A 27,408-nucleotide genomic window follows, 5' to 3' on the forward strand; every position below is an offset into this window, starting at 1 on the left:
AGGGGTAATTTAGCATGGCCAATCCACCTAACCTGCACATCTTTGGACTGTGGGAGGAAACCAGAGCTGCCGGAGGAAACCCATGCAGACATGGGGAGAATGTGTGGACTCTGAACAGACAGTCACCCAAATTGAACCCGTGTCTCTGCCGCTGTGAGGCAGCCATGTGAACCACTGTGCCACCATGCCGTGAGGAACTGCTCAGAACGATGACTAAAAAGCATAATGTTTTTAGGAGTGTCCTAAATGAGGAGAGGTAGTGGACAGTGCAGTGGTTAGGGAGCTCACAAGGCCTGGACAGTGGAAGGCTGATGTACCAAAGGGAACTGAAGAAGCATAAAAGACCAGACTTGGAAGAATGAAGACAGGATACAAACATTGAGAGGGGTGAGACCATAGAGTGATTTATATTTTTATGCAATGTAGTTATCACTGGCAAAGCCAGCATTTGTCACAAATATTTAATTGTCCTTGACAGTAGTTAAGAGTAAACCACATTTTCTTATGGATCTGGAGTCACATGTAGGCCAGACCAGGTAATGTTCTAAAGATATTCGTGAACCAGATGGATTTTTACGACAGTTAATGATAGCTTTCATGGTCACCATTACTGATTTGATTTGGTTTGATTTATTATTGTCACATATACACAGTGAAAGGTATTGTTTCTTGTGTGCTCTGTAGACAAAACATACCGTTCATAGAGAAGGGAATGAGAGAGTGCAGAATGTAGTGTTACAGTCATAGCTAGGATGTAGAGAAAGATCAATGCGAGGTAGGTACATTCAAAAGTCTGATGGCAGCAGGAAAAATAGTTGTTTTTGAGATAGTTTGGCACGTGACCTCAGAATTTTGTATCTTTTCCCGATGGAACAAGGTGGAAGAGAGAATGTCCAGGGTGTGTGGGGTCCTTGTTTATACTGGCTGCTTTTCTGAAGCAGCGGAAAGTGTAGACCACGCCAATGGGTGAGAGGCTGGTTTGAGTGATGGACTGGCTTCATTCATGACCGTTTGAAGTTTCTTGCGATCTTGAACAGAGCAGGAGCCACACCAAGCTGTGATACAACCAGAAATAATGCTGTCTACGGTGCATCTGTATAAGTTAGTGAGAGTTGTAGCAGACGTGCCAATTTTTCTTAGTCTGCTGAGAAAGTAGAGGTGCTGGTGGGCTTTCTTAACTATCGCGTCAGCATAAAAGGACCAGGACAGATTGTTGATGATCTGGTCATGTAAAAACCTGCAACTTTCAACCATTTCTACTTCATAGAACATAGAACATTACAGCACAGTACAGGCCCTTCGGCCCTCGATGTTGCGCCGACCAGTGGAACCAACCTAATGACCCTCTAAACTAAACTATTCCAATGTTATCCGTAAGCCTATCCACTGACCAATTGAACGCCCTTAAAGTTGGCGAGTCCACAACTGCTGCAGGCAGGGCATTCCACGCCCTTACTACCCTCTGAGTAAAGAACCTACCTCTGACAATGGGGACAAACTTCGTCCCCACTGCTGTAAACAGGGGCATGCCCTTCAGTATCCTTCCTGAAGTCAATGACTATTCAAACTCCAATTATTTTGTTCAGTAATTCAATTTAAATTTGAACAGGTGCCATGGTAGGAATTGAACCTATGGCCTTAGAGCATCGGAGTGGATCTCAGGACTGCTGGTTCGGTGACACTAACAATACACCAGCATCCAGGGTGTTAACCGCACTTAAATAAATTTGAGGCTCTAGGCATGAAGTTACTGAACTAGCCTTGATCCAGCAGAATGAATTTTAATAGGCTGCCAGTCAAAGATTTGCTTTGTTACCTGTACACATCCTGTTCACTTGGTCCCTTGAGTTCCACCCCCCACCCCCGGGTAGAGTTTATTTATCTCTTTTCAGTAAAAGAGAAACTTGTTCAGTTAGGTCCTCTGACTCGCCAGTGTTAGGTACAGGATCAGACTTGTGAGCGGGCATGGCCCTGTCTAATGGGTTATCAAAGAAATAGGTTCAGAGGGTGTAGGTGCACTCAGTCACAGCTCCCCGGTCTGGCTTGGCTCCCTGCTGGTAGGTGTGTCATGCACAATGGGATTTTTAAGGAAAAGTGTGGGCAGTGTTATCTTGGCAAACATCATCTCATCTATAGTCTAAAGCCAGTAGGGACTGAGGCAATATTAATTCCGGGAACACAGCACTCAGAGAGCACAGTTATTGACTGGTGAGCCTTTTCATAGAATTCCTCTGTTGCCAATAAAACATGGTGTGCAGATACCGATGTTGGACTGGGGCAAACACAATGAGAAGTCTCAGAACACCAGGTTAAAGTCCAACTGGTTTATTTGGTAGGAAACACCACTAGCTTTCAGGGTATTGCCCCTTCAACTGGCAATTTGCAGTGTTGATGGTAAGGCATGATGTGGAGATGCCGGTGTTGGCAAACTGCCGGCTGAAAGGGCAAAACCCCGAAAGCTAGTGGTGTGTGCTACCAAATAAACCAGTTGGACTTTAACCTGGTGTTCTGAGACTTCTTACTGCCAATAAAACAGGCAGGTAATCGCTAGACTATTCATCCAGAAACTCAGCTAATGTTCCGGGGACCAGAGTTTGACTTCCGCCACAGCAGATGGTGGAATTTGAATTCAACAAAAAAAATCAGGGGTTAAGAATCTAGTGGTGGCCATGAAATCATTGTCGATTGTCGGAAAAACCCATCTGGTTCATTAATGTCTTTGAGGGAAGGAAATCTGCCGTCCTTACCCGGTCTGGCCTTCGTGTGAATCCAGAACCACAGCAACGTGGTTGACTCTCAACTGGCCTTAGGCAACTAGGGATGGGTAATAAATGCAGGCCAGACAGCAATGCCCGTGTCGCATGAATGAATATATAAAAGAAAAACTAGTTGGGCCTAAAAATATAAATGATAGATCGTTGAGTGCAAAAAAACTTCATATCCCTGCTTCTGCGTTCATGGGTGTCTTGGGGAGAATCCCATTTGTTCTAGTATTTTGATTCATCTATTTTAAATGTCACCATATTAAGGACCATCTCTGATCTATCATCATTAGTCAACACTTCTTTGCCTGGATAGACATCACCAGAAAGGAAACATTGTTTTCATGCTACACCCAATAATTGCTGTTCCTGGAACTGTTTTCTTTGTATTCCAAAAATAAAGAGTCCAGACTCCATTACCACAAAGTTCTCAATCACCAATGACGTGGATATGAGGAACAAAATGTCAAAACTTGTTTATGATCATGCTGAAATAGACATTTTGGGGAGATGTGAGGAAAATCTTTTTTACCCAGCGGGTGGTGATGGTCTGGAATGTGCTGCCTGGGAGAGGGGTGGAGGCAGGATGCCTCACATCCCTTTAAAAAGTACCTGGATGAGCTGTACACCCACAGTGTTGTGTACCTTCAGTGCTGTGTATCTATAGTGCTGTGTATCCTCAGTGCTGTGTACCCTCAATGCTGTGTACCCTCAGTGCTGTGTACCCTCAGTGCTGTGTACCCTCAGTGCTGTGTACTCTCAGTGCTGTGTGCTCTCAGTGCTGTGTACCCTCAGTGCTGTGTACTCTCAGTGCTGTGTACTCTCAGTGCTGTGTGCTCTCAGTGCTGTGTACTCTCAGTGCTGTGTACCCTCAGTGCTGTGTACTCTCAGTGCTGTGTACCCTCAGTGCTGTGTACCCTCAGTGCTGTGTACCCTCAGTGCTGTGTACTCTCAGTGCTGTGTGCTCAGTGCTGTGTATCTACAATACTGTGTAGCCCCAAATGCTGTGTATCCTCAGTGTGGTGTATCCTTAGTGCTGTGTACCCTCCGTGCTGTGTATCTTCAATGCTTGTATCCTCAGTGCTGTGTATCTACAGTGCTGAGTATCCACAGTGCTGTGTATCTTCAGTGCTGTGTACCCCTAGTGTTGTGTACTTTCAGTGCTGCGTATCCTTGGTGCTGTGGACCCCTAGTGCTGCGTATCCTCAGTGCTGCATATCATCAGTGCTGTGTACCCTCAGTGCTGTGTACCCTCAGTGCTGTGGACCCAAGTGCCGTGGACCCTCAGAGATGTGTACCCTCAGTGTTGTGTATCTTCAATGCTGTGTACCCTGACATGGTGTGGTAAACCAGACATTTTTCTGTTATTCTATTACTAACATCTCAATGACCAAACCCACCTCTGTGGTATGCTTTCTGGATGGCGGCTCACCATTGGTTAGCGGCAGTATCTTCTGGTTCGGGACCCACCGTAGGGGGTTATCTTTGACAGGACCAGAAGATCCCAAAGGTGACAAGGGCTGAGAAATGCCATCAGTGTGTGTGTTTTCCAACTGTGACTTTCTGAAGATGTTAAATTGGGCTGCCAACCATGATTTAACCTTGCCTCTGGGAAGTCTGGTGGCGCAGTGAGTTAATGGCCCTGACTCTGAGCTAGAAGTTCCGGGCCCCGCTCCAGTACACGATGGCCAAGAAGAGGTGTTCATAGGGTGGCACGGTGCCACAGTGGTTAGCACTGCTGCCTCACAGCACCAGGGACCCAGATTCGATTCCCTGCTCTGGTCACTGTCTGTGGAGTCTGCACATTCTCCCTGCATCTGGGTGGGTTCCTTCTGGGAGCTCCGGTTTCCTCCCACAGCCCAAAGATGTGCAGGTTAGGTGGATTGGCCATGCTAAATTGTCCCTTAGTGTCAGGGGGATTAGCTAGGGTAAATGCATGGGATTATATGGATAGGACCTGGGTGGAATTGTGGTCAGTGAGGATTTGATGGGCCGAATGGCCTCTTTCCGCACGGTAGGGTTCTATGATTCTATTCTATGATAACATGACCAATATATTGAGTGTTAACTTGCAAACTCCTTCCAACACCACCCATGGCTGGCAGTCAGAGCAGGAGAGACTCTTGGTCAGTCACACTTGGTGTGGAGTGGCGCCCGCTTCAAGTTATAAGCCACTGGCAACAGACTAGTGACCTGTTCTCAGGAAGCATTCCCCATGGAAACAGATGAAAGTCTGCCTTTTGCACCATTATGTGTGGGGAGAGGAAAAAAATGCCCTTATCTCTGAAGGTTCTGAGTTCAGAAGCTGCAGTGCATGAGGTTTGAGCGTTAAGTCCCAGTTTGTAGTTCAGAGCAGCATTGAAGGAGTGCGGTACTTCCAGAGAAGCCACCATTCAAGAGAGATGTTAAACCAAGATTGTCTGGCCACCTTGGTGCATATTGAAGGATCCATTTCAATGGAAAGACAGGGGAGTTCTCCTGGTAACCTAGCCCAAGGTTATCCCTTAATATATTTATAACCTTATGATCGTGAGCATGGAGGGACTGCCACATGAGGAAAGGTTAAACCAGTTGGGCCTCTCCTCCTTGGAGTTCAGTAGAATGAGAGGTGGTGTGATTGGAACATAGAGGATTCTTGGATGGTTAGACAGGGTAAATGTTGGGAGGATGGGAGAGTGTAGGATCAAAAGGCACAGTCGCAGAATAAGAGGGATTGGAGGAAGAATTCTCTCAAAGAGTGATGAATCTTTGGAATTCTTTACCCCAGGAAGCTGTGGAGGTCGAGCCCTTGAACGTTTCCAAGGCTGAGCTGGATAGGTTTTTATTCAGTCGGGAGATGGACAGAAGGCAGGAAAGTGGATTCACTGAGTGCGAGATCAGCCATTGAACGATAGAGGAGCTGGAAGAGCTGAATGTACCGATTTCTCATGGTCTTAACAGATGATTTCATAATTTTTTTTTATATTAATTTGTGGGAAATAGGAGTTAGTGGCTGGCCAGCATTTGTAGCCCATCCCTGCTCCCCTTGAACTGAATGGATTATTTGGCCATTTCAGAGGGGCAGTTGAGAATGAACTACATTCATGGGAATGTGGGTGTTTCCACCTGGACCAGCATTTATTATCCACCCCTGAGAGCATTTTAAGAGTCAACCACATTGCTGTGGGTCTGGGGTCACATGTAGGTCAGACCAGGTAAGGATGGCAGACTTCCTTCCCTAAAGGACATTATTGAACCAGATGGGTTTTTACCGACAATGGTTTCACAGTAAATTCTTAATTCCAAATATTTTTTATTGAATTCAAATCTGCCGTGGTGGGATTCGAACCTGGGTCCCCAGAACATTAGCTGAGTTTCTGCATTAATAGTCCAGCGACAATATCGCGAGGCCATGGCTTCCCTTCATTGCTTCATTGTTTTTTATTGGAGTTTGTTGAACACAAATTGTAAGCAGTGTTTCCCACATTATAAATCATTTAATTAGATGTAAAATTCTTTGAGATATCCTGAGGTTGTAAAAAGCACCTCAAAAGCACTTGTGTTTACCCAGTAATAGACAAAGCCCACCTTATTCCTCTATCTGAGGGAATGCTGCTATATATTGACTGCTGGCAAGGTGTGCCTGACCAGGAATCTCTTATCCCACTCTCACCATCAACAGTATTCATAGATTCATTCGTGACCTGCTCAAACACATCTTCCAGAGGTAACCAGTCTTAGCATGGGACTTGAACCTCAGAGCACCTGGTTCAGAGACAGTGACACTACCAACTTTCCTTTCATTATCCACTTTTACAGCTATGTGCACATTTGTGCTGCAGTTTTCTTGCAATTTCTTTTTGTGTGGGGAAGCAGCTTGATGGTATTAGTCGCACATAAGTCCATCCACGGTGGCACAGTGGTTAACACTGCTGCCTCACAGCACCAGGGACCCGGGTTGGATTCCCGGCCTTGGGTAACTGTCTGAGTGGAGTCTGCATGTTCTCCCCGTGTCTGTTTTTTTTTCTTCCACAATCTGAAAGATGTGCTGGTTAGGTGCATTGGCCGGGCTAAATTCTCCCACAGCGTACCCAATCAGGCACAGGAGTGTGGCAACTAGGGGATTTTCAAGTAACTTCATTGCAGTGTTAATGTAAGCCTACTTGTGACACTGATAAAACTTTATCTGAGCCCAACGCTATGCAAAGGGCAGTAATGAAATTAGCTTAGGAGGACTAAAAGGGGCCATGAAATGTCCTTGGCAGGCAGGATTAATGAGAACCCCATAGCCTTTTATTTGGGGAGGAAGAGGGTAACTGAGGAGTTGGTAGGTCCACTCATGGACAGTGGAGGGAATTTATGCGTGGAGCCAGATGAAGTGGGTGAGATCCTTAACAAGTACTTTGCATCAGTATTCACAAAGGACAAGGATGTGGTGAAAAACTAGAACTAGAAGGCACATTCTCTGGCTAAAGGGATGATCCTTTAAAACAGAGATGAGGACAAATTTCTTCAGCCAGAGAGTAGTGAATCTATGGAACTGTTTGCAGCAGAAGGCTGTGGAGTTCAGATCATTGAGATAGATAGGTTCTTGATTGATGAGGGGATCAGGGGTTATGAGGAAAAGGCAGGGGAATGTGGATGAGAAAAATATCAGCTAAAATTGAATGGTGGAGCAGATTTGATGGGCTGAGTGGCCTAATTCTGTTCCTATGTCTTATGGTCTTACGGTGGATAATGTGTATAGAAAGGAGGATGTTGACATTCTAGGACATGTTGAGATAAAATGGGAGGAGGTATTGGAGGTTTTGAAAAACTTTAAGATGGACAAGTCACCCGGGCCAGATAGGGTCTATCCCAGAATACTGAGAGAGACAAGGGAAGAAATTGCTGTGACCTTGGCCAAAATCTTTGTATCCTCTTTAGTCACAAGCGAGGTACCAGAGGATTGGAGAGTAACTAACATTGTTCCTCTGTTTAAGAAGGGCAGAAGAAACAATCTGGGAAATTACAGGCCTGTGAGCCTTACATCAGTGGTAATTATTGGAGAAGATTCTTAGGGACAGGACGCACTCACATCTAGAAGAGAGATAGGCAGCATGGTTTTGTGAAGGGGAAGTCATGTCTCACAAACTTGATTGAATTCTTTGAGAAAGTGACAAGAAAAATTGACCAGGCCAGGGCAGTGGATGTCATTTACATGGACTTTAGTAAAGCCTTAGACAAGGTTCCTCATGGTAGGCTGATAAACAGGGTGAATTATATGGGATCTGAGGTGAGTTGGTAAGATGGATACAAAACTGGCTTGGACACAGAGAGCAGAGAGTAGCAGTGGAAGGGTACTTTTCTAACTGGAGGTCTATGACAAGCGGTGTCCCATAAGCATCAGTGCTGGGGTCGCTGTAATTAATATATATAAATGATATGGATGAAAATGTAAGTAGCCTGATTAGTAAATTTTCAGATGATGCAAAAATTGGGGGAGTAGCGGATAGTGAGGAGGATTGTCAAAGGATACAGCAGGATATAAATTGGCTGGAGACCTGGGCCGAAAGATGGAACGTAACCTAGAGAAATGTGAAGTGATGTGATTTGGAAGGTCTATTGCAGAAGGAAAGTACACAGTAAATGGTGAAGCCCTTTGAATTATTAGCACACAGAGGGATCTGGGTGTGCAGACCCACAGTTCCCTGAAGGTGGCAACTCAGGTGGACAAAGTGGTCAAGAAGGCATGTGGCATGCAGGCTTTCATCGCATGTTGCAGATGTACAAGACTTTGTTTCGGCCGGATTTGGAGTATTGTGTACAATTCTGGTCTCCACACTGCCGGAAGGATGTTGATGCATTGGAAAGGGTGCAGAAAAGATGGACCAGGATGTTGCCTGGTTTGGAGGATATGGACAATGAAGAGAGGTTGAACAAACTTGGATTGTTTTCACTGGAGCGATGGAGGGAGACCTGATAGAGGTTTACAAGATTGCGAGAGGCTTGGACAGGGTGGATAGTCAGAGTGTTTTTCCCAAGATTGACGGGTCAATTATTTGGGGGCGTAGGTTGAGTGTGAGAGAGGGAAAGTTTAAAAGAGATGTAAGGGGCAAGCTTTTCAGGGTGATGAATGCCTGGGACGCGCTGCCAGAGGAGGTGGTGGAAAGCAGATTCTATAATAATGTTCAAGAGGATACATGAATAGGCATGGAATAGAGAGATATGGACCAAGTAGAGGCAGGAAAATATTAGATTAGAAGGGCATCTGTGTCGGTACAGGCAGGGCCTGATACTGAGCTGCGTACTGTTCTTCGTTCTTTGATTTGAGGCCTGGTTTTATTACACTTCGGGTAGTGAAGAGTTAACAGTGCAACTCAGAAATTTGCTAACGGCCTGAGATTTGCCGGTACGCCTTCCAGACTTCCCCAGCGTGCCGAGAGTCTGAGCTGAAGTTGACGACAAACATGTACGTAAATCTGTCACTCCCCCCACCCCCACCTCCGCCACCCCACCGCCCCTCACCACTGAAGCTGTCCCTTGCACCCCCTGGGAACAGCTTGCTTGTATCTCACTTGTGGCACTAACAGTTCAGGGGTTATTGTATGCTTTACATATCAGATGGGAGCTACCAATTATAGCGTTTTATAAGGGGGAAAGAGGAGGTTGTTCCTGTCCACTGACTACTTCCTCTGCACTTAGCTCTCCATTTAATTCTGTCTCTCTTCCCCCTTTTAGCACGAGAGGCCCAAGATCCAAGACTTTTCCTGCTCTTGTGTGTGGCGGAATATATGCACGTGTGTGTCTGCCTCTGTGTGTGTGTGTGTGTGTGTGTGTGCGTGAGAACGAGACTGCTGCATTTTAGAAAGAGAGAGAGAGACAGATAGAAACATCCAGAAGACACCCAAGCATTTCCCACTTCATGCTGGAGAGCTGGCAGGTACAATCCAGTGAGTGCTTCCTGGTAGAGTTTGTTACAGCTCCAGGGAGAGGGGGGGGTGGGGTGGGGGGTGGGGGGGGGGGGGTGGGGGGGAGGGGCGTTGCAAGCGGATAACACCACACGAGCAGCCTGAACAGAGCGAAAGTGTTTCCACCCAGCTTCATTTCAACGGCCCTCTTCTACCAGCTGCAGCTCAGCAAGTCCTATCGGCTGTCATGCTCCCCTAGCAAAGAGGAGGGGAGGCGACTTGCGCGCGTTAACACGTCCTTTGGTTTCTTTGGAACGGAGAGAGAGAGAGAGAGAGAAAAAAAATTAAGATGAATCCCACAATGCCTTGAGCGTTCCGTCCTCCGTTTCGAGTGGATCGGAGACAAAAAAAATGTGAGGTAAGTTAATGTGTGTGTGTGTGTACATTATATATATCTACGTATGTGTGTGTCTGTGTGTGTGTGTGTGTGTGTGTGTGTGTGCGTCTGTCGGTCTGTGTGTGTGCTTGTGGAGGCTCGACCACAGCTGAGGAAGTGAGAGCGAGCCATCGCTGCTTTATTTGATTCGGTAGAAGGAAGGAGGTGGTGGAGGGGAAAGAGGGGAGTGAGGAAGGAGGAGGGAGTCAGGGGGTGGTGAGGTGGTGGTGGTGGTGGGGTGGGGGGGGGGGGGGTGGGTTGGGTGGTGGAGGCTGTGGGGGGGGGGGGTGTTCTAAGTTATCGCGGTACACGGTTTCCCGTCGCACATCATCTCCCAGCTCAGAGCCGAAGTCAGAAGGTCGCAGCTGCAGGCAGCCGCTTCCACAGCGCAGCCTCTTCCTGTCTGCAAGGCAGCGTCACTGTGTCACGGCAGCCAGCAAGCAAAGCAGAGCAAAGCGGGGCGGGCAGGAGGGCGGGCAAGCAAAGCCCAGGGCAGCTTCTCCCTCGCACATCGGCGACCGGCGGGGAAAGGAGAGGAGGGGGGAAAAGGAAAAAACAGGTGGATAAAAGCGGCCGACCGCCCTTAAGTAGACTCAGTGAGAATGAATGATTGAGACGCGCCAATTGCCACCGGAGGTTTGACATGTGCAGGTAGCTGTTTACTATCTTCTGAAGGTGATGTGGGGTGGGTGGGTGGGTGGCGGTGGGGTGGGGGGAGGGGGGTAGGGAGAGGTAGTGTTGTTCATTTGATTAAAAAAAGGGGCTGTTGCCAGCATGTACTGCATGTGGTCCTAGTATGTGCACCGAAAGGTTAACTCTCTGCCTTCTGCATATAAATTATGCGTGACATGTTTAGCAGTGCTTCCTTATATGGCCAGTGCTGTATTTCAGTACAGTATGAGGCTTGCCAAGTTTACAGGGAGGAAGACTGCTCTTCAGGAGTGATTTCTTTCCCCTCTCCCTCTCTCTCTCTCTCCACTATTTGCAGTGCGTCACCCCGTCCGTAACTGTTAGAGAAGTAAGTGCTCGCTGTATTGCCGGCGTCCCCCTTTCTCATTTCAATAGTCCCCTCTTTTTGTTTCTCGCTCCGGCAGTCATTCTAAAATGCAGGAGCCATGATTGTGGATTGCAACGTGCGTTTTGTATAAAAAAAAACGGAATCGCGTGAAGGGTTCGAACTTTCTTTCCACCACCCCCCCCTCCCCCCCCCCCGTCCCTCACCCCACCCCACCCCGGCGTGTGTTTTTATTTTTTTTTTCCACTTTCTTTCTCGGGTTTTGAAAGAGCGAGTAGAGTTTGCCAAGGTGAGTTGAGGCATCACGAGAGAGAGGATATGCTGCATTGAACTTTTCGGTAACATATGTGGGGCATCTGATAAGGTGCCTGCTTCCTTGTGGCTGGCCCATTCCCCCTGAGTCCACCTTGCGGCCTTGGTCCATTCTGCCTCGCTCATTTCTCGGCATCATTCTCAGCCTCGTCTTCCTTCCTGGGTCAGGCTGGAGTAACCTGAGGCTGAGGGTGGGTGGAAGCGGGCGCGGGTGGGCGTTGGGTGGCGAGGCATCGAGCTTGTGGGGTTATTTTTTCCCTTGTACTGGTCCTTGCTTTCTGTGCGGAATTATTGAGGGGTGTGTGTTGGGAGGGTGAGGGGTGGGGGAGGGGGGGGGGGGGAGGTGGGGGTGGGTGGTGTAGTGATATTTGAATGATCCAAACAAGATAGGGGGCGGGTGGCGGGGACCTTCCGAATTTAAAATAATCCAGATGTTTGAACTTTTTCCAATGGCTCTGACTCAGTGAATCAGTTACCACAGAGAGAGAGAGAGAGAGAGAGAGAGAATGCAAGAAGGAAGAGAGAGCCAGAGTGACAGAGATATAAGAATAATTAATGACTAAAGGGTACATTAACAGGAAGGCCTGGCGAACCGGGTTATCTTTATGCCATTTCTGCAGCCCATGTTGGGCACGCACTTGCCCCTATCGTTGGCTGCTCTGTTTCACATGGTCCTGCTCCAGCTGATTCTATCAGCTATCAGTAAAATGGCTACCTTTGCGACATCAGACAAATTTGGGTCTGAGAGTTGGCGCCTTGATGGTTGCCTTCACTTCTTTATTTCCTTCCCCCTGCCCCCACCACCCCACCCCCCAACCCCACAGTGAAATGGAGCCTCGTGCAGATTAGTGGAAATGTTCATATTTCCAGAATGGCCTTTAACCGCCCTAGCTCTCGCATCCTTGGCCTTCTCACTGCCATTGGTACTAATTATAATAAAATCAATGCTCTATCGACATGCACGGAGCCTCGGGTCACCATGGAGAGTATTGGGGCCTATTAAAAATAGAACATTTTCCATTGTTAAGCCAACGTTGTGGTAGAGGAGGAGCCTTGCTTTAACAATAATTTTCATCTGTGGCTCGAGACAGCCAGTATCATAATGCTGGGGGGTCAGCTCAGTTGGCTGGAAGGCTGGTTTGTGATGCAAAGCGATGCCAGCAGCGTTGGTTCAATTCCTGTCCAGGCTGAGGTTACCCATGAAGGCCCTGCATTTTCAACCTTGCCCCTCACCTGAGGTGTGGTGATCCTCAGGTTAAATCAAAGGGAAGAGCAGGTTATGGTCACTTGGGACTATGACGACTTTATCATAACATTGCATCTTGGCTTACCATCGGGAGCAAGCCATGTATTTCTTTGGAATTTTGTCATTTCTAAAAGATTCTGGGCAGGCTAATATGAGAACTTTCCCTGAAATTATTTTGTTTTTGGGTCCAATTCGAAAGCCCATAGGTTCTCCTAGATTAGTGTGGTATGCAGATTGGTTGTGTATGAAATTGATCTTATTTATCTTGTAGGATTGTTTTTGCTGTAAGGTCATAGGAGATCGAACATTTTTATATCTTGAGGAAAAGTGCAGATTGTACTGAAGTTTGACCATGGTTTACTTCCACTGTGTATGATCCAAAAAAAACTAGACACTCTTTGTTCTTTAGGCAGCCACGCTAATTGTGTTAAGTTGCTATCTTGTGATGTTGTGGTAAATTCAGCTTTGGTAATCCGATCGTTTGGGTTCTTGTGTGTCACATTTGCAAGATTACCAGTGACCAGATTCACACTTGCCCTCGGTCCCTGCTCAATAGACAATGGAAATATATGCAACTGCAACTCACCTCCTCCACGCGCACACCCACATAGGCACGCAGGGCAGATGCGCAAACGCCTCCACACAAACGCACAAAACATGCCCAGTAGCTCCCCAGATAGCAACAGATTTCCCTTCAGAATCATTGTTACAGTAAGATACCTCCCAATTGCTTCCGTTGATCTGGGTGTACGTCTCACAGAATTCTCGAATCACTACAGTGCAACAGGAGGCCATTCAGCCCATCAAGTCTGCACCAACCACAACCCCGCCTGGGTCCTTCCCTGTAACCCCAGTAGGCCCCCTGACATGAGGGTCATTTCAGCACGGCCAATTAACCTAACCCACACATCTTTGGACTGTGGGGTGAAGCCGGAGCACCCGGAGGAAACCCAAGCAGAGACAAGGAGAATGTGCAGACGCCACACAGACAGTGACCCAAGGCCAGAATTGAACCTGGGTCCCTGGCTCTGTGAGGCAGCAGTGCTAACCACGGTGCCATCGAGCTGGCCTTTGGTAATTAACCGAGGGTTGTGCATGCCTAATGTTGGGATTTCATGACGTGACCCAGGCCAAGCGCTCCAGAATGTTCTGTAGAACGAGGATGAGGTAGGAGACAGAGGGTGGCACAGCTGGAAGTGAACCCAGGATAGTGTTTGAGGAAGAGTAAGGAAGCCTCTTTACCAAAAGAGAAAATGCTGGAAAATCTCAGCAGATCTGGCAGCATCTTAAAGCGAGAAAAGAGCTGATGTTTCAAGCCCAGATGATTCTTCGTCAAAGCTAAAAGGCATAGAAAGTGGAAGATATTCATAATGTAGAGAAAGGGAATGAAAGATGAGTCGCAGTCATAAAAATAAAGGGAAACCTCTTTATGTGCCATTTGGCCAGTAATTCCCCCTCAGTCTCATTAACTGGTCTTTCATTTTCACAAGTGTTTGTAGAAGCTTACCGAGTGATCTCTGCATTGCAAAGTATTATGCTATGCCTCCATGGAATTTGCAATGCAGAGACAGCTCATTCAGGCCAATGGGTCTATGCTGGTGACCATGCTGCACACAATCCCAACTTAATTTAGTCTCAGCAACATATCCCTCTATTCCTTCCTCCCTTACATATTTACCCAGCTTCCTCTTCGTTACATTCAACGAGCCTTCGTTCCACATTCTAACCAAGCCCAAATTCCTCACTGGATTTATCGGTCGCTGTCTTGGGCGGGATTCTCCGATCTTGGCCGTACCTTCCCCGCTGCCGGTGAGAATGGAAAATTTGGCGTTCCAGCCAAAACTCCATTCACTGCAGCGGTGCCGGGGAAGCCCATCTGCAGGCGAGGTCGGAGGTTTTTGGCACTTATATTTGTGTCCCCTCGGTTTTGATTCTTTCCCAAAGGAGAAACGTCTTCACTGTCTCAACCCTTTTAACTCCTTTCTGATGTTAAAGACCTTTAATAATTCAGCTGCACTTTTACTCTATGACTAAGAAAGGCCTTTTTTTTTAAAAAAGACACCCAAAGATTCCACACAAAGATTCTAAGCTGGATTTCCAACAAAACGCTCACCCACTTATCAGTAGCACTAAAACTCTTCCACCAAACCCTAGACCAAAAGATAATCACTAAACAATATGATGCTGTAACAATTGGGATGCTGATTAATCCTGTGAGCCAGAATTTTGCAGGATATTGAGGTTCCACCAAAGTCAATGGCAACTTAAATGACCTATCTGTCATAGCGTCATAGAGCCATACAGCACACAAACTGGTCGATACGGACCATGGTGCCCTCTCAGTTAGTCCCACTTGCCCACATTTGGCCCTCTAATGGCCAAATCCCATTAGGTCATCCCTCTAATCCATTCCCATCCATGTACTTATCCAAATGCTTTTTAAATATTACTACTGTACCTGCCTTAACCTATACCTGCAGATTATTCCATTTTACGCACTACCCACCATATGAAGAAGTTGCCCCTCAGGTCCCTTTTACATCTTTCCCCTTACACCTTAAACCTATGTCTTCTAGTTTCCAAGTCCCATTCCCTGGGAAAAAAGACTATGTGCAATAAGGTCATCCCTCATTCTCCGACATTCCAAGGAATAGAGTCCTAACCTGGCCAACCTCTCCCTATAACTCAGGCCCACTAGTCCTGGCAACATCCTCGTAAATCTTCTTTGCAACTCTTTCCAGATTATCAATGTCTTTCCCACAACAGGGTAACCAAACTGAACGCAATATTGGTCAGCTAGAGACAGCCACACAATTCTCACTTCCAGGAGCGAGATCAATAGTTTTCAGTTGAGGGATGGAATCCAGGGATATGAAACAAAAGCAGATAAATGTAAGAAAGGTGCCAATTGTCCATGATCTCATTGAATGGTGTAGTAGGGCTGACAGGCTGAATGGTCTCCTTCTACTCTGAATGTTCGCATCAGAAACCTGCATCCGTGCAACCTTTGGCATTTGAGTTCAGTTGGTATCCATTTATTATCTAACATTACCGCAGGAAGCTAGAATATGAACATTGTTACGACTTGTTTTTTTTCTTGGGTTTCTCCTGAGGGAGGTAAGGAGTGAAGATGGTGGAAATGTAGCCGTATTCTCATTGCATTTGTCATGATTATGAATGTAATAAACTTCACTTTTCTACGGAGAATTGAACGTGGGGAAGGGAGCTTTACTGATATCTGTGTGAGTATTCACAAAGAACTTTACTCCCAATTGTATAGGACATTGCTGCGGCCACACCTGAAGTATTATGTACAGGTCTGATGTCCTTATCTGAGGAAGGGTATCCTTGCTATAGAGGGAGTACAGCGAAGGTTTACCAGGCTGAATCCTGGGATGGCAGGTCTGTTGTACGAGGAGTGACTAGAATTATCGGTTAGGATTATATTCACTGGAGTTTAGAAGATGCCAACCATGGTACCCTCCCAGTTAGTCTGAGAGGGGATTTCACAGAAACTCATGAAATTCTAACAGGGTAGATTCAGAAAGAGTGTTTCCAATTGTGGTGGAGTCCAGAACTAGGGGCCATAGTTTAAGGATAAGGGGTAAACCTTTTAGAACTGAGGTGATGAGAAATTTAGAAATCATAGAAACCCTACAGTACAGAAAGAGGCCATTTGGCCTATTGAGTCTGCACTGAACACAATCCCACCCAGGCCCTACCCCTATGTCCGAACATATTTTATCCTCCAATCCTCTAACCTAAGCATTTACGGTCAATTTAGCACGGCCAATCAACCTAACCCGTACATCTTTGGACTGTGGGATGAAACCGGAGAAAACCCACGCAGACACAAGGAGAATGTGCAAACTCCACACAGGCAGTGACCCAAGCTGGGAATTCAACCCAGGTCCCTGGAGCTGTGAAGCAGCAGTGCTATCCACTGTGCTACCTTGCCGCCCAGAGGATAGCGAATGTGTGGAATTCAATCCCACAGAATGTAGTTGAAGCCAAAACATTGTCAAATTTCAAGAAGAAATTAGTGATAACTCTTGGGGCTAAAGGGATCAAGGGATAAGAGAGGAAGTGGGGGTGTCAGGATATTGAATTCGATGATCAGCCACGATCAAGGTGAATGGCAGAGCAAGCTTGAAGGGCCAAATGGCCTACTCCTGCCTTTAGTTTCTATGCTTTTAAACTCGTGATCAAAAAAAAGGTGAAATGGATTGAGTGAAATGGAAGTTGTAATGATGTTGGTGGCTTTCTGTTTAATTTAATGAAAGGTAGCAGTAATTGAAGAGAGACCAGTAATTAAGGGATGTTATTTGCACTTCTTCATTGCTAAAATGGCCTATGATTACTAGCTTGAAGCGCACTAGAAAGCCATCAGCAATCGCTTGATGGATCAGCCAGGGGTTACTAAGCTGTAACCAATGATTTTGTCTGAAAGTGATAGCACATGCGATAGAGAATACTTACATTTAAGAAATATGTTTGATTGTATTTTCTATTCCTCCCCAACATCTTATACCAGCTGAGGTATTTAGCTGCTCAGAGGTAGTGACTGGAATTCTCCGACCTCGCCCAGCACTGGGATTATCCAGTCCCGCTGCTGTGAATGGAGATTTGGCTGAGCGCCAGATTCTTCATTCCCGTTGGCAACAGTAGTGGGTTGTGTGAGTCCCAGGAGAATTCCGGCCTACGTGGTTTTCCCAATCTTGGAAGACTGAGGAAAGTCTAATGACCTTCATCTCCAATCACCCCCTCTCTCTCTCACCCTCTCTCCCCCGATGCCTCTGTCGTCAAGCTCTTTATCTCCCACGTTAAGATCCACACCAAATGGAGAAGTGACTCACTCTGGCTTTTTCACTCCTGACAGTGGGCAGGATGAGAAAGGGTGCACGTTGAACTAGTTCTTCCCAGTTGCAAAGGGTCCTAACCTTGGGGGTAAAAGGATCCAGGTGAATTTGTTTGAACTGTGAATGCTACGGACTGCAGCACCAGTGGACACCATAATAATGCATCAACATTTGGTAATTTATCAAACGAGAGAAGACTTCTCAGAGCCAATGCATCCACTTTATCATAATTATGAGATTCACAGAGGGGTCTCAAGATTAGCAAGTGGATAAGAATCCTTAATGAGGCATTCTTCTCTCTCACATGTTAATATTATATACATCCAGAGAGATCTCATGATATATCCCCACAAACTTGAGCTGATTTGAAATTCTGCTACCCTACTCACACCATATCCCTTCCATTCACCAATCCTCTGCTCACTCAATTCTTTTGGCTTTTGATCTGGTCAAGCTTCAATTGTAAATTTTGAATCCTTGATTTCAAATTTCTCCCCCGGCTGACAGCACCACGGACCCAGGTTCAATCTCAGCCTGGGTGTGACGTGTCTGTGTCCAGTTTGCACACTCTTCCCATGTCTGCGTGCGTTTTCTCCGGGTGCTCCAGTTTCCTCCCACAGTCTAAAGGTGTGCGGGTTAGGTGGATTGGCCCTGCTGAATTGTCCGTTGGTGTCCAACGAGATGTAGGTTAGGTGAATTGGCCATGCTCAATTGCCCCATCGTGTCCCAAGGTGCTAAGTTTTGGAGGTTTAGTCGGGTAAATGTATGAGGTTAAGGGGATAGGGAGGGGCTGGGGTCTGTGTAAGATGCGCTGTCGGAGAGTTGATGCAGACTCCTTCTGAACTCATAGAGTCATAGAAACCCTACATCAAGACTGAACTGGCGATGATCCCCCCCAGGCTCTCTCCCCACAACCCCACACATTTACCCCGCTAATCCCTCTAACCTACACATCCCGGGACACCAGGGGGGCAATTTAGCATGGCCAATGCATCTAACCCGCACATCTTTGGACTGTGGGAGGAAACCGGAGCACGGAGGAAACCCAAGCAGACACGGGGAGAACATGCAGACTCCGCACAGACAGTGACCCAAGCCGGGAATTGAACCCAGGCCCTTGGAGCTGTGAGGCAGCAGTGCTAAACACTGGGCCACCCTATAGGGATTCTATGATTCTGTACCACACTATCAGTAAGACACCATGGTTCAAAAGAGGCAGCAGTTTGGTTGTACATGTTAAAGAGGGCTGAGGGAGGTGAGGGGCTTGAATGATGATGGGTTTGCATTTAAACAGGGTGCAGGTATAGAGAGGAGGAAGGCCTCTGAGGACAATATTTTGATAACCTAATAAAAACTAGAAAGGTTATGTTGGGTTGACAGGTTTCAAGCTGGAAGAACAAGAAGCGTCACGAATGAATAATATTCAAATATCACCTGTTCTGTACGTGAAGTGCCAGAAGGATATCACTGAGAATATAGGGAGTAAGGGTATGATAGTCCAACCTGTTTTCCAGAAATAAAGGTTTCGTATTTATATAGCACTTTTCACAACCTCAGAACCTCCCAAAGCAGCCAATGAAGTACTTTTGTACCAGGTGGGAAAGGGAGCAAAGAGTTAGGGGAATGAGGCAGGAAAGTGGAGTTGAGGATTATCATATCAGATCAGCCGTGATCTCATCGAATTGTGGTGTAAATACGTCTGTTCCTACGTTTTATGGAGTTCTGGAAATGCGGCAGCTAATTTTCACACGGCAAACAGCCACAAACAGCAATGTGATAATCAACAATTAATCTGTTCTAGTGATACAACTTGAGGGATAATTATTGGCCACTTCACAGGGGATAACTCCCCTCACTCGAGTAGAATATTTTTATGTCCTCTTGAGAGCGTAAATAGAGCCTCAGTTTGACGTTTCACCCACATGACGCTGCCCTTGACAGTGAGGCACTCCTTCAGAACTGCTTGTATGTTCTGCTGAAGCCTCTGCAGTGGGAACTACTGAACCCACAGCCTACTGGTTCAGGCTAACGTGCTATACACTGAGCCACAGCGAGGAACATGACCATGGAACATGGGCAGCACGGTGGCACAGTGGTTAGTGCTGCTTCCTCACAGCGCCAGGGACCTGGGTTCAATGCCCGGCTTGGGTCACTGTCTGTGTGGAGCCTGCACATTCTCCCCATGTCTGCGTGGGTTTCCTCCGGGAGCTCCAGTTTCCTCCCATGCTCTAAAGATGTACAGGTTAGGTTGATTGGCCGTGCTAAATTGCTAAAGTGTCAGGGGGATTAGCAGGGTAAATAGGCGGGGTTAGGGAATGGTGCCTGGATGGGATTGTGGTCGGTACAGACTCGATGGGCTGAATGGCTTCCATGTGTACTGTAGAGATTCTATGATTCAATGAGGAAAACATACAGAGAACTGTTGATATTCCCAAAAAGTAATCAAGCAATATGCTGTTGTCTAACTAATTTGGATCATAAATAATTTCACGTGGCTTTCTTATTCACAGACCTTTCACTAAGAACAGGCTACATTGATGTCAGCAATGCAATTATTTTCAAATGCTGCATTAATTCATTTTCAGGGCTTTTTATGGAGACAGAAATAAAATGAATACTTTGCAAATGGAAGTCTCAGAACAAGGGTGGAATAACATGGAAAGAAATCATTAGTGAGAATGTGCTGACCTTGACTAAACTCCCAGGTTTGATGCCATTGTTCAACAATAGTTGAGAAGATCTATAAATCTGGAACTTCTTCTCTAAGTCGGAGGGTCAAGAGTTGGAATTGATGAAGTTCAATGCTATCAGTGTTTCATTCCGCACCCCCTCCACCCCCATACAAAAAGGGATACGTTTGGTTATCTTCCCAGATGGAAAGCGACTCACTAATTGACAGGGAGTGATCTTAAGAAGGACACTGATGACACTGGATCAAGTAGCAAGCGATTCTGGGGACCAAAAGCAGCCTCTAACATTTGGAAACAGTCTCATATCACTTGAATGTGACGTAAATTGCTACAAGGCCATTATGCCCCGTGGATGACAAGCATAGTGGAGCTTTCCCATTCACATTTCGAGGAGCTTTTGAAGGGCAGCATAGTGGTACAGTGGTTAGCACTACTGCCTTGCAGCACCAGGAACCTGGGATCGATTCCTGGCTTGGGTCACTGTTTGAATGGAGTTTGCACATTCTCCCTGTGTCTGTGTGGGTTTCCTCCGGGTGTTCCGGTTTCCTCCCACCGTTCAAAGATGTGAAAATGAGTTTGATTGGCCATGCTAAATTGGTCCTTAGTGTCCAAAGATGTGCAGGTTAGGTTGATTGGCCATGCTAAGTTGCCTTTTAGTGTCCAAAGATGTGCAGGTTTGGTGGACTGATCATGGTAAATTGCCCCTTTGTGTCCAAAGATGTGCAGGTTAGATGGATTGGCCATGCAAAATTGCCATTTAGTGTCCTGAACTGTGTAGGTTAGGGGGATTAGCCATGGTAAATGTGTAGGGTTACAGGGATAGGGTGGGGACAGGACCTAGATAAGGTACTCTGTCAGAGGGGGTTTGTGCAGACACAATGGGCTGAATGGCCTTCTTCCGCAGTGTAGGGATTCTGTGATTCAGGATGTTGGAAACCAAGTAAAGAGTAGGAGGGAAGAAATGGGAAGGTATGTCGAGGTTTTCAGCAATCTTCTTGAAAGTGGGGGAGAGCAGTAGTAAGGCGCTGAGGTTTAGGAAGATAATTCTGGGTCAAGGAGGCTGAAACTGAAGAATGAATTGTCAAAACCTTCTTAAAATTAAGCTCCGTGCTACCAGAATTTCCTCAGCCCGAGGTTCTTCATGACCATTGCAATACTTAAGTGCAGAACCTTCCAGCCACCTCATGGTGGATATTCCCGCAAAGAGGAGGTGGGGTGGGTGGGGGGGTCCCCATTGGTCGCCAGTGGGATCTTCCGGTTCCGCTGAAATCAATGACGATTTGCGTGCCTCCTCCATCTGCTGCCAAGGACTGACGAGCAAGGTCTAACATCATTTTAACAATAAGAAGCATTTAGAGGAGCGTACAAAGCTTAAGGACCAAGTGCAGGAAAATACACTTAGAATAAATAGATGTTTGATGGCTGGCACAGGCATGTTGGGCTGAAGGGCCTCTTCTGTGCTGTAAAACTCTTTGGTTAGCGGCGGAGGCCCACGGGATCGGAAGATTCCGCTGGTGGGAAGGGCTGGAAAATCCCTCCTATTGTGCTTATGTACGATACTTGACTGTCAATTTAGATACAGCCAACTCCCACAGCAAGGTGATTAATCACTAGGTAATGTGCCTTAATGGTATTGCTTAGAGGATGAATGTTTGATCACATGGACAAACTCCCCTACATTTTTTCAAATGGTGCCATGGGATTCTTTGCTTTCATCTGAGAAGCAGACAGAAAGCCTTTGAGTGATGACTCACCTGAAGTCAGCACCTCCCAACAGTGTAGCGCTCCCTCAGTACTAATCTATCTATTCTTTCTACACAAGTCTTTGGAACAATCTTCTTACTCAGAGCGAACACCATTTGGCTGACAATGTATGAGATCACAGTTCTATACATGTAAGCTCTTCCATACATGTAAGGTCTTCTAAGTTCCCTCCCAAAGTCCGAAGATATGCAGGTGAGGTTGACTGACCGTGCTAAATTGCCCCTTAGTGTCTCAGGGTGTGTAGGTTAGCGGGGTTAACTTGTGGGGACAGCGGATGGGGTGGGGTTGTAGTCGATGCACACCCGATGGGCAGAATGGCCTCCGACTGCACTGTCGGGATTCTACGATTCTAAGAATCTAATGACAGCGACAACCTGATAATTGCCGGTGTCCTGTATTGAGCCTGTGCTGGGTGCGCCTGTGCTGTCTGGGTTTGTGTTCCAGGCTGATTTCCAGAATAAGTGTAAGCAAGAATAAATAGAAACGGCCAGACTACGAGAGAGAGAAAAAAGTAAAAGCTGATGTTTGCAAATCACTGTTACTCCATGGCACAAGTTAAACTGTTCAGTGTCTCAGTAACAGGAGTTTGAAACCTTTGTAAACATGACTGCCTTAAAGTGCCTGTCTGGACAGTTTAGCACTGAACGTGGTGCTGTCACATGTCTCTCTTTGGGTATAAAATTCCAGTTGATTTGTTTCCAATTTAGATGAATGGTGCTGAGTAACCCCCTAAATAGCCTTAATTCTTCAGTGCCTGTGATTCACTCCATGTTACAGAAGTGATGACGGTTGTTGTTGATTTGGAGAGGCTGACATTCATGGTCTAGTCTTCCCATGTGATGTTGGCACACTCACTGCTTACACTGGCCGCAAGCATTAATATCTTGTTCCATTTTGAAGCTCTGTATCCCAAATGCCCCAAAGTGGCCACTGTGTTCATTTTCATAAAATCATAGAATCCCTACAGTGCAGAAGGGGGCCATTCAGCCCGTTGAGTCTGCACAGTCCCACCCAGGCCCTACCCCCATAAGCCGATGTATTTACCCCCAGCTCGTCTCCCTGACACTAAGCGGCAATTTAGCATGGCCAATCCACCTAACCCGCATGTCTTTTGGACTGTGGGAGGAAATCGGAGCACCCGGAGGAAACCCATACAGACACAGGGAGAATGTGCAAACTCCATACAGACAGTGACCCAAACCGGGAATTGAACCTGGGTCCCTGGTGCCGTGAGGCAACAGTGCTAACCACTGTGCCACCATGATTGCCGTTCACTGCTCAGTCTTTTAATGTGAAGAGGTTTTGGTCACTAAGAGGTTACTCAGATATTTCAGTGATCTTTCATCAACAGAAGATCCTTTCGCTGAATTTCAGAACTGAGGTTGATAAGATTTTTATTCAGTACGGGTTTTAAGGCAGGTAGAACCAAGGAGGACAAGTTACAAAGAATCTACAGCAGGCCATTCAGCCCAACCAGCCTGTGGAGGTGTTTATGATCCTTCCCTCATCCTACTTCATCTAACATCATTAGGATTTTCCAGCCCTTTTCACCAGCAGGATCTTCCAGTCCCACAGAAGGCGACCCTCCCTGCCATGAGTTCCCCAACTTTGGGATGGGCAAGCCGTGCAAAACACTGCATACATCGGTGAGACTGGAAAATCTCATCGGCAGCCAATGGCGAAAGACCTTCTCTGCTGGAAAACATGCCAAGTTGGGTTGTGGAGGAGTTGGGAGGGAAACATCTCATCCCATCTCCTGCCCTTAACCTCTCCTCCCACTGGCAAGTCCCTCTTAAGCCTTCCTGAAACTTGGTCCAAAACCTATTGGAAACTGAAGCTGAGGGACAGACTATCTTCTGTTCCTCTAAAGCTGTGGTGAGAATGTTGGGCTTGTTTGATGAATGTTCTTAGATCCTGGAGAATTGCTTGACTGGATGTTTCCAGCAGAATACCTAGCACAGATCTGCCTTTTTGCTTGAAGACTACTTCAATCCAAGTGGTCCATGCTGGTATCTGTGTTCCACACAAACCTCTTCCCACTAACCCTATGAAGCACACACTTGTCTTTATGTATATCAGTCTACCCCTTAAATACATCTGTGCTATGTGTGTCAACCCCTCCATGTGGTAACAAGTTGCAATTTTATTTATTCACTGAGTAAAGAAGTTTCTCTTGACTCCCTTATTAAATTTGTGAGTGAACACGGGGTCAGTTTGGTCAGTTGGTTGGAGGGCTGGTTAGTGATTTCGAAAGTGTGGGTTCAATTCCTGTGCCGGCTGTGGTTATTCACGAAAGCCCCATTTTCTCAACGTTGCCCCTCGCCTGATGTACGGTGACTCTCTGGTTAGATCAGCACCTGTAAGAAGTCTCACAACACCAGGTTAAAGTCCAACCAACTCTCCATTCACCTGATGAATGGGCAAACCCCGAAAGCTTGTGAGTTCACTATCAAATAAATTGGTTGGACTCTAACCTGGTGTTGTGAGACTTCTTACTGTGTTTAACCCAGTCCAACGCCGGCATCTCCACATCATAGATCAGCACCTGCCAGTGCTCTCTTTCTCTCAAAAAGACTTTGGCGACTTTCATTATTGGTGAACATTTATCTTTCGTTGTGGACTGCACCCCCAAGTAGGAACATCTTCCCTTTGTTCACTCCATCAAACCCCTTCATAGGCTGGGATTATCCGCTTTGCCTTTGGTGGGTTATCCCGCGGTGGAGGAAGAAGGCCATTGGTCACCGTCCGGATCTTACACAGGAACAGGAGTAGGCCATTTAGCCCCTCAAGCCTGCCCCACTTTCATTTTGATCATGGCTGATCGTCAAATTCAATATCCTGATTTCCCCACTTCCCCCCCTTATCCCTCGATTCCTTTAGCCCCAAGAGCTATATCTAATTTCTTCTTGAAATCGCACAATGTTTTGGCCTCAGCTACATTTTGTGGTCGTGAATTCCACACATTCACCACACTGTGGGTGAAGAAATTCCTCCTCACCTCAGTTCTAAAATGTTTACCCCTTGTCCTCAAACTATGACCCCTAGTTCTGGACTCCCCCACCATTGGGAACATTCTTTCTGAATCAAACTTATTAAGCCCTGTTAGAATTTTTCAGTTTCTATGAGATGTCCTGCTGAAGTCGGTGGCTATTTGTGCGTCTCGCTGGCTTTGCGACTGGGGAACCCCCATGAGAGGGTCAACCTTAGCGAGACAAGAAGAATCTGCTGGTGGGAAGGGCTGGAAAATCCTGCCCATAATTTGAGATGAGATACAAACCGCAGGATTCCTCACGTCAGACCTGTTTTTAATCATAAAATCTCTATAGCGCAGAAGGCCTGTTGAGTTTGCACAACCACAATTCCACCCAGGCACTATCCCTATAACCCCATGTATTTACCTTGCTAATGCCCCTGACACTAAGTGGCAATTTACCATGGCCAATCAATGTAACCCGCACATCTTTGAAGTGTGAGAGGAAACTCCAGCACCCAGAGGAAACCCCTGCAGACATGGGGAGAATGTGCAAACTCCACACAGACAGTCACCTGAGGCAGTAACTGAACCTGGATCCCTGGCACTGTCAGGCAGCGGTGCTAATCACTGTGCCATTGTGCTGCTCTTTTGTAGCTACAGTATTTATGTGGCAAGTCCATTTCAGTGTCTGGTCAATGGTAACCCCCAAGGTGTCAATAGTGTGGGATTCAGCAAAAATAATGCCATTGAATATCAAAAGGAGATGGTTAGATTCTGTCTTGTTGGAGATGGTCAATCCCTGGTCCTTGTGTGATGTGAATGTTACCAGCTACTTATCAACACAACCCAAATGTTGCCCAAGTCTTGCTGCATAGAGGCACGGACCCACTCTGCATGACATCTCGTAGCCAGTGTGTTACCTTTAAGATTTAAAGTGACAGCTCCATCTATTTCAACTCAGGGATACAACTCAGAGCTGTTTCCTATTAAGGTGATCATTTGGTGGAATACAACAGTTGCAGTTAATAACTTGCAGATTTAAGTTGATTGGCAAAACAAACCAGGGGAGGTATGAGAGAACATTTATTTACGCCACGAGTTGTTAAGCTGGAAAAGGCTGCCTGGAAAGAGAAATACTTGAAGGGAAAACTATTCCTTTGATTTGATTTGATTTAATATTGCCTCATGTATTAGTATACAGTAAAAAGTATTGTTTTTTGCGTGCTATACAGACAAAGCATGCCATTCATGGATAAAGAAAAGACAGATGCAGAATGTAGTGTTACAGTCATAGCTAGGGTGTGGAGAAAGATCAACTTAATACAAGGTAAGTCCATTCAAAAGCAGCAGGAAAGAAGCTGTCCTTGAGTCGGTTGGTACGTGACCTCAGGCTTTTTTGTACCTTTTTCCCAGTGGAAGAAGGTGGAAGAGAGAATGTCCGGGGTGCGTAGGGTCCTTAATTATGCTGGTTGCTTTTCCGAGGCAGCAGGAAATATAGACAGAGTCAACGGGTGGGAGGCTGGTTTGTGTGATAGATTGGGCTACATTCATAACCTTTTATAGTTCCTTGCGGTCTTGGGCAGAGCAGGAGCCATACCAGGCTGTGATACAACCAGAAAGAATGCTTTCCATGGTGCATCTGTAAAAGTTGCCAAAGTGCAGAAGATGGGGACTAATCTGGCACTTCTAGCAAAGAGTCTGCTTCTGTGCTTTATTGCTGTAACATTCTGAGTTCTTCATACAAACGGTAGCAGAAATCTGGAACCAGCTTCCACAAGAATCTGCCGAGGTTAGGATCAGCTGAAAGATTTAGCACCGGGGTAGCTCGATGTTTGTTAAACAAGGTTATTCAGGGATATGGAAACCTTACAACCTTTAAAAAATATTTGGACGAGCACTTATACATCATAACATTAATGGATATGGGCCAAGTGCAGGGAAATGGGAATTGAGTCATAGAAGTTTACAGAATGGAAACAGGCCCTTCAGCCCAACTTTTCCATGTCATCCCTTTTTTTAACCATTAAGCTAGCCCCAATAGCCTGCTTTCAACCCATATCCCCCTAACCTATGTAACCGTCTAGCACAAGTTTAATGGTCATTATTGTTGCTGCGGACTTGATGGGCTGAAAAGCCTTTTCTATGTTGAATGACACTATGATCAGAGGGTACTTTACCCTTTGAGGGAGAGTGCTGACTGGTGGGGATTTAACCTGAGGATCACAGCGCCTCAAGCAAGGGGCAAGGTGGTCATGAATAACCTCAGCCGGTATGGGAATTGAACCCGCGCTGTTGGCATCGCTCTGTATCACTAACCGGCTGTCTAACCAACTGAGCTAAACGAAGCCTCTTTTGCAACCATGTGTCACCTTTAACACAGCTGAACGTCCCAAGGGAGTTAATAGATAAAACCTGCCATTGAGCGACAGAACGAGATATTAAGACATTAAACAAAAGCTTCATGAAAGAGCTAGGCTTCCA

The 27,408-nt window shown here is 46.3% G+C and overlaps 1 protein-coding gene across 2 annotated transcripts in view; it reads left to right on the forward strand.

The window, feature by feature from the left end:
• The first annotated feature begins 10,534 nt into the window (after positions 1–10,534).
• The window catches only part of LOC145341133 (muscleblind-like protein 1), a 233,676-nt gene continuing 216,802 nt past the window's right edge, over positions 10,535–27,408 (forward strand). The window contains exon 1 of one of the 2 annotated variants that reach the window (XM_080186015.1): positions 10,535–10,718. The gene's annotated coding sequence lies outside the window, so the exon portion shown is untranslated. Of the gene's footprint in view, positions 10,719–10,979; positions 11,086–27,408 lie in introns of those variants that run through there. The other variant, XM_080186017.1, reaches the window with a different exon arrangement.

The sequence above is a fragment of the Carcharhinus amblyrhynchos genome, chromosome 3, assembly GCF_965287045.1.
Source record: "Carcharhinus amblyrhynchos chromosome 3, sCarAmb.v2.hapA, whole genome shotgun sequence".
Lineage (NCBI taxonomy): Eukaryota > Metazoa > Chordata > Chondrichthyes > Carcharhiniformes > Carcharhinidae > Carcharhinus > Carcharhinus amblyrhynchos.